We start from the raw sequence: 19,107 nt of genomic DNA on the forward strand, positions 1-19,107 counted from the left end.
CGGATGAAGAAAGATATAGTAGAATATGTATCTCGGTGCCTAAATTATCAGCAGGTGAAATATGAGCATCAACGACCGGGTGGATTGCTTCAGAAACTAGAGATTCCAGAATGGAAATAGGAGCGGATTACTATAGATTTCGTTGTTGGGCTCCCACGGACCCAGAGGAAGTTCGATGCAGTTTGGGTGATTGTGGATAGATTTACCAAGTCAGCTCATTTCATTCATGTGGTTACTACTTACTCTTCGGAGCAGCTGGCTCAAGTTTATATTCGCGAGATTTTTAGGCTTCATGGAGTACCGGTATCTATCATTTCTGACTGGGGTACGCAATTTACATCACAGTTCTGGAGGGCCGTACAACTAGAGTTGGGTACTCGTGTAGAGTTGAGTATATCATTTCACCCTCAGACGAACGAGCAGTCTGAATGCACTATTCAGATACTGGAGGATATGCTTCGTGCGCGTGTGATAAATTTTGGGGGTGCTTGGGATCAGTTCTTTCCACTTACAGAGTTTTCTTACAACAATAATTATCAGTCGAGCATTCAGATGGCGCCATATGAGGCCTTATATGGTCGGCGGTGCCGGTCTCCAGTGGGTTGGTTCGAGCCGGGTGAAGCCAGGCTATTGGGTACGGACTTGGTTCAAGATGCTCTAGAAAAGGTTAAATTGATTCAGGATCGACTTCATACAGCCCAATCTAGACAATAGAGTTATGCGGATCGGAAGGTTCGTGATATTTCATTCATGGTTAGTGAGCGGGTCTTGCTCCGGGTTTCGCCCATAAAGGGTGTTATGAGGTTCGGGAAGAAGGGCAAGTTAAGCCCGAGGTATATTGGGCCTTTTGAGATTCTTGAAAGAATTGGAGAGGTGGCTTATAGACTCGCTCTACCACCTAATCTCACTGCAGTTCATCCAGTGTTCCATGTTTTCATGCTCCGAAAGTATCACGACGATCCATCTGATGTGTTAGACTTCAGCTCAGTCCAGTTAGACAAGGATCTATCTTATGTCGAGGAAACAATGGCCATTTCGGACAGACAGGTTAGAAAGTTGAGATCGAAGAGCATCACCTCAGTAAAAGCACAGTGGAGGGGTCATCCAGTTGAGGAGGCAACTTGGGAGACCGACCATGATATGCGTAGCTGCTATTCTCATCTTTTCACCATTCCAGGTATAATTCTAAACCCGTTCGAGGATGGACGTTTGTTTAAGAGGGGGAGGATGTAACGACCCGGCCAGTCGTTTTGAGAGTTGTAGCCCCATTCCCCCATTTACTGCTCAATCTATGCTTCACATTTGTTATGTGACTTTTCGGGGTATTTAGTTTGGGTCCGGTGAGGTTTTAGGAATAAATTGGAACACTTAGTTCCAAGGTTTAAAGTTTAAGTTAAAATAGTAACCGGATGTCAACTTATATGTAAACGACCCCGGGATGGAATTTTGATGATTCCAATAGCTCTGTATGGTGAGTTTGGACTTAGGAGCGTGTCCGGAAAATTATTTGGAAGTCCATAGTGGAATTAGGCTTGAAATGGCGAAAGTTGAGTTTTTGGGAAGTTTGACCAGGGATTTGACTTTTTGATATCGGGGTCGGAATCCAGTTCTGAAAATTTTCATAGCTCCATTCTGTCATTTATGACTTTGTGCAAAATTTGAGGTCAATCGGAATTGATTTGATAGGTTTCGGCATCGTGTGTAGAATTAGAAAATTTCAAAGTTCATTAGGCTTGAATTGGGGTGTGATTTGAAGGCTCGACTAAGTTCGTATGATGTTTTAGGACTTGTTGGTATATTTGGTTGAAGTCCCGAGGGTCTCGGATGAGTTTCGGATGGTTAACGGATCAAATTCGGACTTAGAAGAAAAATTGGAAACCTGTTGTCATCTGATGCAATCGCACATGCGGAAATGGGCTCCCAGGTGCGAGCTCGCGGAAGCGAGCCTGGCAAGTGCAGGTGCGGGCAGGGGGCTGTGAGGCAGTGGTCGCAGGTGCGAGGGAATTTCCGCACCTGCATGATCACAGATGCAGACGGATGGGCGCAGAAGCGAATTCTCCGCAGAAGCGGAGCGAGCCTCGCAAATGCGATCCCGCAGAAGCGTAGGTAGTGGAGGCTTTGACAAACAGCAAAAGCGGTTGGTTTCTCGCACCTGCGAGACCGCAGAAGCGGCTAAGTGAGTCGCAGGTGCGGAACCCCTGGACAATATACATTTCGAAGGGGTTCTGAATTTTTCCATTTTGAACTTTCAAGCATAGCTTTTGGGGCGATTTTCAAAGAGAAATCACAAAAAATCTTGAGGTAAGTCTCTTGTGATCATTTCTACTCCATAATATTAAATTATCATCGAATAATCCAACTAGATTACATGTTTTTGAGGTGTAAATCAGGGATTCGAAAATAAGATTTGAAGATTTGAAGGTCGAGTTAAAGTCGGATTTTGGTAAAATTGGTATGGTTAGACTTGTGGTTTAATGGGCTTTCGGATTTTATAAATTTTGTCGGATTCCGAGATGTTGGCCCCACATGCGATTTTTGAGCTAAATTTCAGATTTTGTTAGAAAATTTATATTTTCATATGGAATTATTTCCTATAATTTGTATTGATTGAATCAAATTAATTATGATTAGATTCGAGCCGATCAGAGTCGGAAAATCGAGAAAAAGGTATACTACTTGACTGATTGAGCGCGGTTTGAGGTAAGTGACTTATCTAACCTTATGTGGGGAAAATTTTCCCTATGATTGGTATTGATGTGATAATTGTAATGTGTGAAAAGTCGTGTACACGAGGTGACGAGTATGTATACGGGCTAAATATGGAAGATTATGTCTTTAAATTGTGTAGATTACTGATGCATATTATTTAAATTATTTTATCCTATTATATTCATCATCATTAATCTATTTTATATTCTTAAATTTTTCTGACATTTTTCTGTTAATTGTTTTACCTGTATAGTTGAAACCATGTTTCTTTTGCTTTGTGCATTATTTGAAGGTTGAATTTCTTAATTTAAATATTATTAAAATAAATTATTTTACATTTAAAAATTTTGATATTAAGGTAAGGTGTTAAATTTGTGAAATATTATTTTGCCGAGTTATTCATTCCCGAATACTTTGTGAGATTTTGTACTCATTGTGATTGAGTCGTGAGCTCCTTATTGTGAAAAATATTGTTGTTGTTGATTTAATTTTCGTAAATTGAAATATTTGAGCACTTGAGGTGCATATTGTAATATATTATGATATTGATACGCATGCGGTGGTATAAGGTCCGGGTGTTGAAACGCATGCGGTGAAATAAGGGTGGCTTGATATGCGTGGCTAGTAGGGGAACGACTAGAAGTCATGCTTTGTGATAAGGGTGGCTAAAACGCGGTATGCTATTTCGGGAAAAATATTTTCTATAAAATTAAATGTGAAGGCTCCCGTGGTGATATAAGAAAATGAGATATTATGAATTTATTTATGATTTTGGGACTACGAGGCGGTACCTCGGGAGTGCCCTTGTTGATATTTCTTTATGGCTGCATTTGCCTTTGATTATTGTTGTGATTTTCTTAAAGTTGTAAATTTTTGTTTTCTTTCCGCGATGTATTATTTGTCCTTATTCTGTGTAATTTAATGGTGACATACTACTTACTTGATTCATTTCTATTGTCATTTATTGTTATTATATTGTTAAATATTTCACCATGTCTTTTATTATTTCCAGTAAGGCCTAACCTGACCTCATCACTACTCTACCGAGGTTAGGCTTGGCACTTACTGGGTGCCGCTATGGTGTACTCATACTACGCTTTTGTACTTTTTTTTTGTGCAGATCCAGGTACATCTTATCAGACCAGACATCAGTGAATTAGCCGTACGAGGAGATTTCGAGGTATATCTGCCAACGTACGCAGACTCCGGAGTCCCCTTTCTATCTTATTTATGTTGTCTTCCTTATTTTCTTTAGACTCTGATGTATAGAGACATAGAGAATAAATTCTTTTAAGCTTGTGACTTATTCCTACCTGGTTTTGGGAGTTGAAATTGTTAAATTTGCAATTCTTATTTATTCGACTATTAGGATTAAATTTCAGTTGATATTCAGTTATTCCGCATTGATAGGCTTACCTAGTAGTCTTAGAGACTAGGTACCATCACGACATCCTATGGAGGGAATTTGGAGTCGTGACACATTGCTTTATTCTCATGCTAAAATAAATAGGTGAAGTCTGAGTAGCCTCAAAATGGTTGAACATCATGTAATGAACTCTTAAGTGTGGGGTCGCAAGACCATGTTTTGAATTGATTCATCTGCTTTATCACTGAGGAACATTCACTTATATAGGTACGAGTATGCCTCCTAAAAAAGACGATGGTAAAGGCAAGGGCAAGGCTACTGTTCCGACTAGGGCCAAGGCTTCTTCCAAGCCTCCACAGAAAAAGAGAAAAGGTAGGGAGGCCACTTCAAGCCAAGTTAAAGGGTTGCAAACAGTTGCAGCTATAGCAGCCACACGCCCACAACTTAAGGGACAATAAGAATTTGGACTGAAGAGCATACCTCAATCTACCAAGGCTTGGTACAAGCTTTGTCGGCCGAGTCATATACATCCCGATTCAGCTATTCATGAGCGGCGCCTACAAACGAAGTACCAATCAATTTGGAAAGGTATTCACGACCTTGGCTTAAGCTACATGTTTAGAAACACCGGGGATATAAATGTCAACCTTGTTTGGGAATTTTATACCGGTCTTGATTCAAATGATCCTGAGCAGCTGGTGCCTATTAGAGGTAGGTTGATCGATTTTTTGGCAACAACTATATGCAATTTTTTGGGAGCTCCGGATGTTCCATAGCAACCATTGGAGAACTTCATCACCCATCCTACATATCCGGCATTGAGACACACTCTTTGTGGTGTCATTTCTGTGGCTGCTTCGGTTCGTGACAAGAAGACCCAACGCCAAAGGAAATTTCCAAAAAACAAATGAAGCCGAAAGCTCAGGTGTGGCTGAAATTGATCAACACACGACTATTACCATGCAATCATGAGACTCTTATAAGATATGAAAGGATATGCGTGTTGTACTTCCTCATGACTGGTCAGAAAGTGAATGTGGGCCACTTAATACGCTACCAAATGTCCCAGGTGAGAAAAATCAAGCGCATTGACACATTGTCCTTTGCCAACATGTTGACTCAGTACCTGCGCAAAGAAGAGGTGGAGGAAGAGCGAGATTTTAATAAAGTCATTCCTCCACCCCTCATACTAATGGACATCACAAGCATACAAGTGAAAGAGGAGAATGCCATGGCGACAATGACAGGTACCGAGCGCAATGCTCGAGATGACAGCCTTATGGCACATGTATATGGGATGATGGATTTACAGCTCAGGATTGGGGGAAGACTGGCCACTACTGAGGAGAGGGCCACCTTGGAGGAGCATTATCCATTAAATCCTCATGCGCAACAGCTAGTTAGGCTTGGCGATGGGCAGCGACTCCCAGATGATGAGGATGTCAACACACCAGAATGTTCTGAGGCCAAGCCAGAGTAGTCCGACGAGGATGACGATGATGATGCCGAGGGAGAATAGGACGAGGACTGGACAGATGCAGATGGAGCCTTCGACGATGAGGGCGAGGACGATGTCTGATCAGGGAGTTTTTTCAACCACCTAACATGGTTTTTTTGCTTATGAATTTATACATGCATTGAGGACAATGCATGATCTAAGTATGGGGTGGAAGGTATTCTCTGTCATTTGTAAATATTAGATAAACTAATTAGTTCGTATGTTTAATGTTTATTTTATTTTCGTATTTACCCTTATTTAATATTTTAAAAAATATATATATATATATATATATATATATATATATATATATATATATATATATATATATATATATATATATATATATATATATATATATATATATATATATATATATATATATATATATATATATATATATATATATATATATATATATATATATATATATATATATATATATATATATATATATATATATATATATATATTATTATTGTAGATAGCAATAATCCCTCGTGATTTTTCTTTGTGCATCGGTTCTTTTCCGCGGGATGTAATTGAACTGGGTAGTAGTTTTTGTTTTGTCTTTAGATTAGAATAGAATTTAGGAAATAAAGAAAAAAATGAAAAATCCTAGGCGCCTTTGACTAATTTGATAATAGCATATTTAGGCTCTAGCATGTGTAGTACCTTCCCTATGGTTTGAAAATATTTATTTTGCTTTGTTGAGTAATAACATGTTTATTGACGCATATATCTCATTTTCTTGGCTTGTGTCACTTTATGTTTGATGCTTAATATTTTGTGGCTCTGTGAATACTTGCAATTGTTTGAGAATAGGAATATTACCGTCCTTAGTGAGTCATGTGCCATGTGTGGTGAGAAATTGTATAGTCTCTGTCATTGCATTAGAGTCCAGAACTTGCCCAGCATGTGAGTTGAAGTGAAATTTTAGGTTATGCTCGGTTTGAAAAATGATATTAGGCTTTCTTTGATTTGTTTGATCTTAATGCTTAGCACAATAAAAATTATCCCTAGTCAACCCTTTTTAGCCTATAAACTTTTATTTGGCAACCACATTACAAGCTTATACCCCTTTGTTCTTAATTATCATTGTTTTGATCCTTTTACCTCTTAAAGTACTTTAATTGTAAAATAAGCAGTAAAAGAAGTAAGGATGAAACTTGGGTGGCTTTTGAGTGGAACCAATGAAAGAAAGAAAGGTGCACTTGTATTGTAAGGAATACACCACTAGCAGAAAGGGTAGAAAAAAAAGTATTGTTGAAAAGAAAAAAATACTATGTAGCAAAGGAAAATAAACATATCTTGTCCTTGCTAGTGTGTATGGATTAATGTGGTGCTTAAAGAAAGAGAAAATATTTTTGGGGGTGATAATGTTTGTGAAATTGAAATGGATTGAAGAATTTGCGCTTGAAGTTAATTATGTGATGCGTTAAAGTGTTTAGGAGGGTTAGTCACTATTCCTAAATTTATCCTACCTGTCTTTAAGCCAACATTACAATCATAAAAAGTCCTAATTGATTTTAGATCGAGCAAGCCTACATTAGTAGATGTTTAAATAATGGGCAAGCCTATGGTACTTTGTGCATGCATGTGACTTCTTTGTGAGAGTGAGGGATTTCTTTGATATATGAGAATCCTTAAAATATATTTGAGCATTTGATTCGAATGTGTGGATTCAGCTTACTCTCTTGTTCTTGTTGTGAGGGCACGTGATTTTGCAAGGGATAGGTGACGTTATTAGATTTTTCTATGATGTTAAGTGTTCAAGCCATGAATGCATTATGATATTGCTTCGGTTTGTGAGGTTAGGATTGTTAGAAACATGTTGTCCTTTTGTTGAATAAAGATTTGAAGTATGGCATATAGTAAAGGGAAATGTGTGTCGAAGACATATGCTAAAGTTTAATTGTTGCTATCAACCATAGTCATATGTATGGTGTGCTTCGAATGTGCTAAAAGAAAATAAAAGTGCTCTAGGAATTGGTGGTTGACTTGAGGACGAGCAACGTTTAAGTGTGGGGTGGTGATGTGATGCCAAAATGCTTTACTTTTAGCACATTACTCGTCCTATATTTTGTTGGTCTAATGAGTTATTGTGCGATATTTGAGCTAAATTGTGTTATTTTATGTGTAGGAACATCGGAAGGAATCATCAAATGAAAATTGCACCAAAAGAGGACAAAAATACAAGAAAAGCGCACAAAAGCATCAAGTATCCAAACCGTGCTACGGACCAGGCTTTGCAAGGTTTATAGCCAGGTTGACCGTGCTATAGACCAGACTTCGCGAGGTCTATAGCACGGTAATTAAAAGTCGCGGGTTAAAAGACCCAAACCCGAAATTGGACCGGGGGATTGACATAAATACTCCCCAAATGAGTTATTCTAGGGTTGGACATGATTTTGGAGAAGAAATAGGCTGCCAAGCACTGTGGAGCAAGAATCAAACGAGTTTTCCCTTCCTTTATCTCTTTACTTTGTAGTTTCATGTTTTTAAACATTATGTTGATTGTTGGTGTATTTATGAGTAGCTAAACTCTTTAATCTAAGGTTTGATGGAATCTATTGGAGGATGATTCTTTACTGCGTTTAATATAGACTTGCCTTTGATTTTTCTCTACTTGTTCAACTATATTTTTATTGTTGTTAATTGAAGAGCTCTCAATTAACTGTGCCTATTTAGTGTGTATATTGCTCAAGAGAGAGTGCACATTTAGGTAGTTGTTGAACAACACCACTCCTAACGTAGTTGATAGATCGATACGAAGGGTTTAAAGGCGGGATTAGAGATAACGAAGTCTTGGTGCGATCGTCGTGAGCGGTAAATTAGTGCCAGCTAGTGTAGTTCGAGAGAATACATCTACTAAATTGTAGTAGTTACTCGAGAGAGCGCTACGACACTTAAAGTACTCACGATCGGTAGAAAATATTTAGACGAATTTATAGGAAACGTAGTGGGGAAGATTCCGACAATAGGGGAAATCATAACCTTAGACTTTTTCAAATCTTGTTAACAATATTTGCCTTGTTAGTTATAAATTACTGTATTTTTAATTACTTTGATTTTAGTTAGTAAACTCTCAAATTGTTTTATAATATTTGTGAAGGTTGATTACTTAAATTTGTGCAAAACTATTAGTTGTAATTAACACGTTATTTCCCTGTGGGATTCGACTTCGGACTTGTAAACCGGATTATATTTGCAACGACCGCTTAGTCCTTTTTATAAGGCATAGTTGGGCGTGATAAAAAAATCCTTGTATTTAACTCACAATAGATGGGGATAACTTACCTTGCCATTGATGATGAAAGCCTCAACTTCAAGCTCTCCAAAAATCGCCCCAAACCAAGAGAGAATGAAAGAAATTGCCAAATCCCGCCTTAAAAACAACTCACTGCCCAGCCCCGACCTTCACACCTGCGGTCCTTTTTCTGCTTCTGCGGAGGATTACTCGCAGGTGCGGCTCTCCCTCAATGCCAGCTCTTCGCTTTTGCACTCCTTCACCACAAGTGCGCATCCGCTTCTATGGAAAATCTTCTGCACCTGCGGACTCCCAGTCCCTCACTCCCTTCCGCTTCTGCGATTTGCCTGGCCGCTTTTGTAGCGTCGCACCTGCGGTCCTTTTTCTGAGAATGCGATTGCACCAGCAACCAGAAAAATCCCAACATTCCCTTAGTTCAAAAATCGATCCGTTAACCTTCCGGAATCCACCCGAGGCCATCGGGACCTTAACACAATATACTAACATGTCTGAAAATACAATACGAACATAGTCGGAGCCTTAAACCACGTCAGACAACATCAAAAATCATGAATCGCGCCTTGAATCAAACTTATAAATTTCCAAAATTTCAAATTCTATAACTTGTGCCGGAACGTATCAAATTAAGTCCGAATGACCTCAAATTTTGCACACAAGTCATAATTCACATTATGGACCTACTCCCACTTCCGGAATCAGAATCCGACCCCGATATCAAAAAGTTCACTCTCGGTCAATCTTCCCAAAAAATCACCCAAATTCCAATTTTTGCCAACTGATGCCGGGATGACCTACGGACCTCCAAATCAACATCCGGACACGCTTATAAGATCAGACTCACCAAACAAAACTATTTCCAGGCTCGGAATCCCAAATGGACATCGATAACATCAAAATCCACTCCAACCCAACTTAGAAAATTCTTAAACCTTCAAAATGCCAACCTTCCGTATTAAGCACCGAAATACTCCCTAGCCACCCGATTCTCGAACTGAACATACGCCCATATCCGAAATCATCATACGAACCTATTGGAACCTTTAAATTCTTATTTCGAGGTCATTTACTCAAAAGCCAGAGTTTGGTCAACTCTTCTAACTTAAAGCTTCCAAATTTAGAATTTTTTTCCAAACCAACTCCGAACTTTTTGAAATTAAATTCCGACCGCACATACAAATCATAACACCTGAAGTGAAGCTACTCAAGGCCTCAAGCCACCGAATGACGTGCTAGAGCTCAAAACGACCGGTCGGGTCGTCACATTCTCCCTCATTTAAACATATGTTCGTCCTCGAACGTGTTAGGAATTGCTCCGAAGTTGTCCAAAATCACTGTTTAACACCTTGTGCACCTACCCGTGCCATCACAATTCCAGTTTAGCACCTCAACTCGAGCCGGACTGAAGGTCCTCTCTTTTATTCAATCTATGAGCCTTAGGCCTAAATTCCAACCTCCGAATTTCTTTACAATACCTTATTCTAACATACGAACACCGTATCAATCACTACACACTGTGCTAAAACACGATTGTGCATCTATGCAATAATCACACCACGCACCGCATAACTCATTTGCCCAAGACAACATCCTCCGACCACAATAACTGAAATTTCATGAACCTGATGGTAGCAATACACCTTATAATACAAATAAGCCCGGTTTCAATCCTCACAATACTGCCATGACAAAGAAGATGTGTAGAAATTCATTACCACCTGCTGAATCAATCAAATCATGGAGTCGCTTCTCCTGATAAGGACCATAGCCTCATTCTGAACCGAATAACGATATTCTCTCTTTAATGTACTTATATAAATCTGATTGCACTAAATTTCAGGTCCAATAGTCTCGTCTCACCCAGTATAAGCTACACAGGTAATAAGCCACCTCAACCACTGACCAAGATCTCGTATGACACCAAAAATGCGCCAACAGGCTACGAACTCGAATGCGATATATAAGGAAAACGAACTGTGGAATGGAGCTTCCCAGCCCGTGTAACGAATAAAATGGTCAAACAGACTCTATGTAACTGTACTCAATATCTCACTGTTGCGGCATGCAACCCGATCCAACATGACACTGTTGCGGTGTGCAACCCGATCCAAACAATATACCCATGGTAGCGTTCCACCCGATCCGCACATGAAAATCAAGAAGAAAACACGCACATTAAGCCGTAACGCTTATACTTACGAAATGCCCGAATATTACCACAAGCATGCCGAGTGCAAAAAACAAAATACAACTCTGGGGAGACGAATAGCGCCACACGCTACGAAACTCAAGCATAACTCACGTGCAATAAATGACGTGCATCTCGAGAGCCATCCTACTCACATAATATTACAAGCTACACGGGACCTCACACCGATTCTGATCATACCATGCTAGGCTAATAACCTTTCAAGGATCCATAATGGCCTTATTCATGACACACATGAGCAGCCGTCCCAATCCGGAACAACTTTCACATTAACGATAGTACCCCAAAATCTCCATACTTGGTTTTAATCTATAACAATCAAGTGACTAGCATGTCACACTCATACAATTTCCCCGTGGGGTACGCTCCCATGACCTTCCGCTCAGGTAGCCGAGTCCGCACATCCATACCACAAACTGTACTAATTCTGTAAAGCAAATCACAATCTGCAAATCAATACACAATGCCTCTTCCACAGAACACCATTCTCAGGCGACACTAAGATAACGCCAGCTCACTCTAATCATCTGAATACTTTTCTACTCATCCGAGCTCATGAAATTTTTATCAACACCGAACCGCAACCTTGATCCTCAACCTTCAATTTCTCATGCCGCTCACTGCACCCATCATGCCACTACGTGAGAATACATGAATTCATCATAACCCCTGAACTACCAGTAAAATAAACACTTTATTAGCTAGATGCCTTTCACTTAGCTCATTTCAGAAGAGCCAATGCAAGACGCAACTAAATTCCCAAACCGCAAAAAATAAATACAACCTCAAGCCGTGATCTAAACTGCCATGACTCTTCCAGAAGTCCATTTATGCCACAAGGCCATTTAAAATCACATACCTCCCAAATCAATCAATTTATGGTGGCTATCAAGCCTGCACGTACAACCACAAACCACATGTTATAACTTCACACACCAAATGAATTGACCATTGCCACAAACATGCTGATTCATCCATTACAACCGACCCAACTTCTTTAAATTTACCCTTGACATGCCTTAGAAATAACGTTAGCTCCATTCACAACATAACGAACTCAATCCGCACTCATCCCGAGTGACTCGAATCGCGAGACTACATCGTATCAATACCCATGAATCACCTCATACCTTTCTCCAATGCATAATAGTATCTCCGACTGGTATACCCATTATGCAAAACCTCCCGCAAATCTGAAGCCATTTCTTCCTTTCCTCCAATACTGCACCGCTTACCCGATAATAACATAGAACACTCTAAGTCCATTCGCAATCCACTGCAGAACTCGATCCTTAACCATACAACGGACCCGAAATCTTTAAGTACCAGAATTAAATTCTTGAACTCACTGAACCGTTGTTAAGAGTCACCCACTCTGACCTGGTCTCGGATATAACCAAACTCCATTGCCCTGCTAGTACATGAATACCCTCACAAAGAAGCAACTGGCTAAATCCTTGTACATTACCTCCACAAGAAGCATAACTCTGAGTCTTCCTAAAACCTGTACCTGAATCGATAAGACGAAATATATCACACATTTATCAATTTCTTTACTCGAATTACCCCTGATGTTTCCTTTTTTATTAGTCACAAATAATCCACCAATGCGCCGATAACCGAAAGCTGCACAAGCCAACAACCACGCGATCCAATCGTAGACGGTGGGGCTCCCCCACTTAGATTTAAGATACCATCACCTAATATAGAGCCCACAACTATTCCTCCTCCTCATTTACCTTGATCATGCGCTGTTAACCGCCAAATTTCTCGAAGTCTTTTGTTAAGATTTTAATGAACATTCTGAATCATTCGTCCATCTTATTTCGACCACTTATCGGGCATCAATTAAAATCCTTCGTAGCAACTTCATCAACATAATGCAACCGCTAGCCTGTTCACAAGAGAAAACCCACCTGTGAAAATTCCATGCCGACGTCTTCCAATGAAGCTGCACTAGGTGCAACTACCACGCATTCGGTAACCCTCCGGAGCCCATGCCCATCCACCAGTTGTACAAGTCTGCTCTTTCCTATTGGCATCAATTGAAAGTTCAACCATACCTTCCGAACACAAGTCATATTACATCTGAAATGATAATCTGATCTTCACACCCCTCTTCATTTCAAATAAACTCCTTTCTGCCATATTCAATCTTTCTTCATACATTGACCACCACTTCAAATAAAATCCATAGGCCAAATCACCCTCCATCACGATTCCCAAATTATTCTACACTTTCCCAAGGCACGCGACTATCCTACCACAGAATCCATATGCTAATTTGCCACTCTTACTTCGGTTAAACCATCTCCTTTAAGCAACTTCTCAATCTATGCTTTTATACTTGACCTGCTAGTACTTCAACCACCACGAAACGTTTCCCGCCATGTTCTCCCCCATACTTTGCTGCCCAAATGTTGCATCAAATCAAAATCCATCTTTGTAGCACCTGAACCAATAAATTGCTACCAGCTTTAACCTTCCTAGAAGGTCATCTTACTCGAGCCGTCATATTAGAAATACCAATTCGATTCTGGACCGCTGCACATCTCTGGCAACCACCTCTCAGGCACCATTTCACAACACCCTGACCCGAAGGCTAAATCCAAGAAGACCGTAATACCGGCGAACCGTAATGCATTCAAACGAGGACGGCAACACCGCATCATAATAAAATTCCACCACGCTCGAAAATATCAAGTCTCATTACTCTATCAACCAAACATGGACATCTATAGTCTGATTGCCTTTCCTCCGCTGGAATTAAATGTTAAACCCCTTAATCATGCACTAAGAAATCCTCTCTTCAAGCCATTCACTGCTACACCAACATTGTGCGATAACAACACATAGACATTGTAGCAACCCGTGCACAGTCTCTAAACCATAAAAAATATCGATACTGAGCTAGAACAAAAGAACATCCTTCCGCAAGGTGACGATAATAACTTGATTGAGTGCGCAGGGAGAAACATCCTGCACCATGTCTGTAGTACCATTATAACTCCTTGATGCCCAATTGACACGAGCTCTTAGCATCATATAAGAATGAGTAAGAATGAAATAAAGTCACAAGCCTCAATGGAATCAAACCGCACGATAAAGAAATCAAGAAGGGAAATGCTACTAACAGCCCTGTAGCCTCTCGAAGATAAGTACAGACGTCTCTGTACCGATCCGCAAGACTCTACTAGACTTGCTCATGACTCGTGAGACCTAAGTGAAACTAGAGCTCTGATACCATGTTGTCACGACCCAAAATCCACTGTAGATCGTGATGGCACCTAACGCCGCCGTCAGACAAGCCAACGGTAATTTACTAATTCAATTGCCCATCTTTATTACCTTTGAAATCAAAATTTTCATTAACTAATTAGTATAAAATAGTATTTACAGAGTGAAACAATGATGGTTATGTGGACTACCATACCAAACATCCAGTAGGAACCCCCAAAACCCGGTGTCACAAGTGCATGAGCATCAACTAGGAAAAATATGATAAATGCAACATCTATCTGGAATACAAATTAGACAGGAGTATATAAATAACTTTGATAGAGACTCTGTAGCTGCGGATTCGTAGCATGGAATGCAGCTCACCATAATTCCCCGCGATAGCTTCGCCTCTGCGCCCAAAAGATCACTAGACATACATGTACCTGCACAAAAATATGCAGCAAGTATAGTATGAGTACGTAAACAACGTGTACCCAGTAAGTATCAAGTCTAATCTCGAAGAAGTAGTGACGAGAGGTCGACTTTGACACTCATTATGGGTCAATAATATTAAAATAGAAATATTTAACTAGACATGGTTTATGTGAATAACAATAATTTTTCTTAACAAGCGGGAATAAATAATTCTTTCAAATTCAATAATTTCCAATTAATCAATTATCTTCACAAGCTGCAATAGGATGCCAAGGTATCGTGTAATTATTATTATTAAGCACGATTTCTGCCGAGGTCGTACGACCCGATCCAGAGTATCGTGCACACTGCCGAGGGACGTGCGGCACGATCCATAGATACATCAATACTACCGAGGCGTTCGGTCCGCTCCACAAGAAAGGAGGATATTTTCTTATGAACCTCCGGAATGAGAAGTTAATAAAAGGCTGACACATAAGGATGTACAATTTCTATTAACAGTCAAGTAATTTGCACCAAAATTCAAGTATGCGAAATTTCGGTCTTTTACTGTTTCCTCTAACAATTTTCAATATAATTCCAGTACTTTAATTAAATAAAGGATGCAATTATTATAAGTAATTCGTGCTTTTAGTCCTAAACTACCCCGGACGTAGCATAATTAGTAGCTACGCACGGACTCTCGTCACCTCGTACGTACGTAGCCCCACAATTAGCAACAATTATTAATTTAAATCATCTATGGGATAAATTCCCTCTTACAAGGTTAGACAAGAGACTTACCTCGCTCCGAATCTTCATAGCCGGCTCCAACACCACTCTAACACCTCAAATCGATACTTGTCGATCCAAAACTATGCAAACAAAGTGCAAACCAATCAAAATGTGTTATAATTCCCATAATTAATCAATTTAAACAATTTTCAACTCCGCTCGAAAAGTCGATAATATCAACCCTCAAGTTTACGTGCCCGGATTTCGAAAATATTTGAAGATAAACTTTACCCATAACACTACGAACTCAAATATATGATTTACTCCTAATTCCATGTCCGATTCGTGGTCAAAATCCAAAAATACCAATTTCTAGATTTTTCTTCAAAAATCCCAAATTTTTATAATTTTTCATGCTTGAATCCATATAAAATCCTTGTATTTAACTCACAATAGGTGGGGATAATTTACATTGCCATTGATGATGAAAACCTCCACTTGAAGCTCTCCAAGAATCGCCCCAAACCAAGAGAGAATGAAAGAAATGGGCCAAATACCATCTTAAAAACAACTCACTGCCCAGCCCCGGACTTCGCACCTGCGGTCCTTTTGCCACTTCTGCGCCTCCACTTCTGCGGAGGATTACTCGCAGGTGCAGCTCTCCCCCAAGGCCAGCTCATTCGCTTCGGCGCTCCTTCACCGCAGGTGCGCATCTGCTTCTGCGAAAATCTTCTGCACTTGCGGACTCCCAGTCCCTCACTCCCTTCCGCTTCTGCGACTTGCCTGGCCGTTTTTGCGGCATCGCACCTGCGGCCCTTTTTTCGCAGGTGCGATTGCACCAGCAACCAGAAAAATCCTAGCATTCCCTTTGTTCAAAAATCGATCCGTTAACCCTCCGGAATCCACCCGAGGTCCTCGGGACCTTAAATCAATATACCAGCATGTCCCAAAATACAATACGTACTTAGTCGGAGCCTTAAACCACGTCAAACAACATCAAAAATCATGAATCGCGCCTCAAATCAAATTTATAAATTTTCAAATTTTCAAATTCTATAACTTGTGCCGGAACATACCAAATTAAGTCTGAATGACCTCAAATTTTGCACATAAGTCATTATTGACATTAAATACCTACTCTTACTTTCGGAATCAGAATCCGACCCCGATATCAAAATATCCACTCCCGGTAAAACTTCCCAAAAAATCATCCAAATTCCAACTTTCGCCAACTGATGCCGGGATGACCTACGGACCTCCAAATCACTATCCGGACTTGCTCATAAGATTAGAATTACCATACAAAACTATTTCAAGGTTCAAAATTCCAAACGGACATCGATAACATAAAAATCCACTCCAACTCAAACTTAAAAAATTCTTAAACTTTCAAAATGCCAACCTTCCGTAATAAGCACTGAAATACTCCCTAGCCACCCGATTCTCCACCCGAACATACACCAGGTTCAAAATCATCATACGAACCTATTGGAACCTTCAAATTCCGATTTCGAGGTCGTTTACTCAAAAGTCAGAGTTTGGTCAACTCTTCCAACTTAAAGCTTCCAAATTTAGAATTTTATTTCCAAACCAACTCCGAACTTCCCGAAATTAAATTCCGACCACACGTACAAATCATAACACCTGAAGTGAAGCTACTCACAACCTCAAGCCGCCGAACGATGCGCTAGAGCTCAAAACGACCGGTTGGATCGTTACATCGCTCCTCCACTGAAGCTGAATATAAGGCCATTGCCAATGCAGCCGCAAAAACTAATTGGACTGTCAACCTTTTGAGTGAACTTCATTTCTCTACCTCCAACACTCCAACAATCTGTTGTGATAATCTAGGAGCCACTTTTCTGAGTCAAAACTCAATCTTTCACAGGGAAATGAAGCATTTAGCTCTTGACTATCACTTTGTACGAGAGCAGGTCCGAGACAAAACATTAGTTGTTCATCATGTTCCTTCTGAATCTCAGCTTGCTGATTCTCTTACTAAGGTGGTATCAGCTACAATGTTTCATCGTCATCGATCCAAAAGTGGCATTGTCGAGTCACCGCCTATCTTGCGGGTGCATAATAAGGCAACATAATCTTTTTCTATATTTGATTCACTGTAATCTTTTTGATTATTTTGTAATTTATTTATTTTTATTACAATCCTTATTCTTTTATGTATATCTTTGATTGCGATCCTTTATGATCCTTCTTTCCTTTTGTACCTGAGCAACCTTGCTCCTCCATCTTGTATTTAAAGAATCTCAATGTAATAGATGAAGCAGTTTTATGTAAACTCACTGTAATTAAAATAAAAAGGACTTACACATATTGTTACTATTACATGAATATACGTTGAACATCCCCAGATGGAGCTACTTAAGATTTCATGAAACTGTTAGAATCTTTAATTGCCTGAAAGAGAATTATACGGTAGTTTTATGTGCAAACTTTTAAGAGCTTAGGTTAGGTTTGTATATCCAGAAAGAGAACCAAAAGCAGCTAATTAAAATCTTAGACAATAGTTGAAAAGTCAGAGGAGAATAAGGATATATAACAAAATTAGAAGTGTTTATCTTTGTTTTAAGTTTTAACCTTGTAGCCTGTAGGAAGGATCAATGGTGATTGGATATGGACATAATGAATTCGAAAACTTGTTCGTACGACATTTGACAAAAGGTTGGACACTTAGGTGGTCACACCAACAAGTGGCTAACTTTGTACTTATTTCAAGATGGTATCTAATCTGATTTACAAACTTTGATTTCCACTTGCTACTACCACAATTAGGAAAATTATTAATTTGGTTGCGTGTGCCTTATTGAATAATTCGTTTCTCTCACAACTTACCAAAAAAAAAAAAAAAAAAAGAGAAGAAACGGAAACTTGATTGAATTTGATTTTTAAAAGTTAGATAGAGAAGTCTCTTTCCATATAAAAAATTAAGTTAACATATGTTACTTAGAAATAAATTAAATTTAGACAGTAATACTACAACCCTATAATTCGTGCATGCTTTCGTCGACATACTACAACATATCTTCCTTTTGTAGTGAATTCAAATTACACGTTGGTATATGTTGGTATAAAGTTTGACGAAAGCAATAAAATAGACAAAAACACAACAGCCTTTCAGATAATTATCTTGAAGACCATAAATTTTGCATACCATTTGGCAAGAGAACAATCATTATCTCAATGTCACATGTCTCTTCAAAGTCAGCAAGAGAAATGAGTCTTAACAACATTTTTGATATATAAATTAATTTGTGGTCGACTAAGCTAAAAGAAAGAGAGTCTTTTAGTATAAAATAAACCAAGATTAACACTAAACTAGAATGGAGCATGAGAACTGAGAACTGAGAACTGAGAGGTGAATTGGAACGGTTCGAGTAATGACATAATACATCCATAGAAGACAAAAAAAGGAAGTTTGCGTCAAATCTTAAAGATTTCCGTTTGTCCTTTACCGACAGAAGCTTCAATCTAATTTATTTCGTATGTTCAAATACTCCCACCAGCCTCAACTATGGCACTACTAGGCTGTCAACGTCAACATCCACCGTCAGGGCCGGCCATGACGTGGCTCCTCACTCTTTCTTTCTCGGCCGAATTCAGTTGTAGTATATCTATATATATATAACTTTAAATTTGGAAATGAATGTTTTGTGCTATAATAGTCTCGTAAA

This window comes from Nicotiana tabacum, chromosome 19 (assembly GCF_000715075.1).
Source record: "Nicotiana tabacum cultivar K326 chromosome 19, ASM71507v2, whole genome shotgun sequence".
Taxonomy (NCBI): Eukaryota; Viridiplantae; Streptophyta; class Magnoliopsida; order Solanales; family Solanaceae; genus Nicotiana; species Nicotiana tabacum.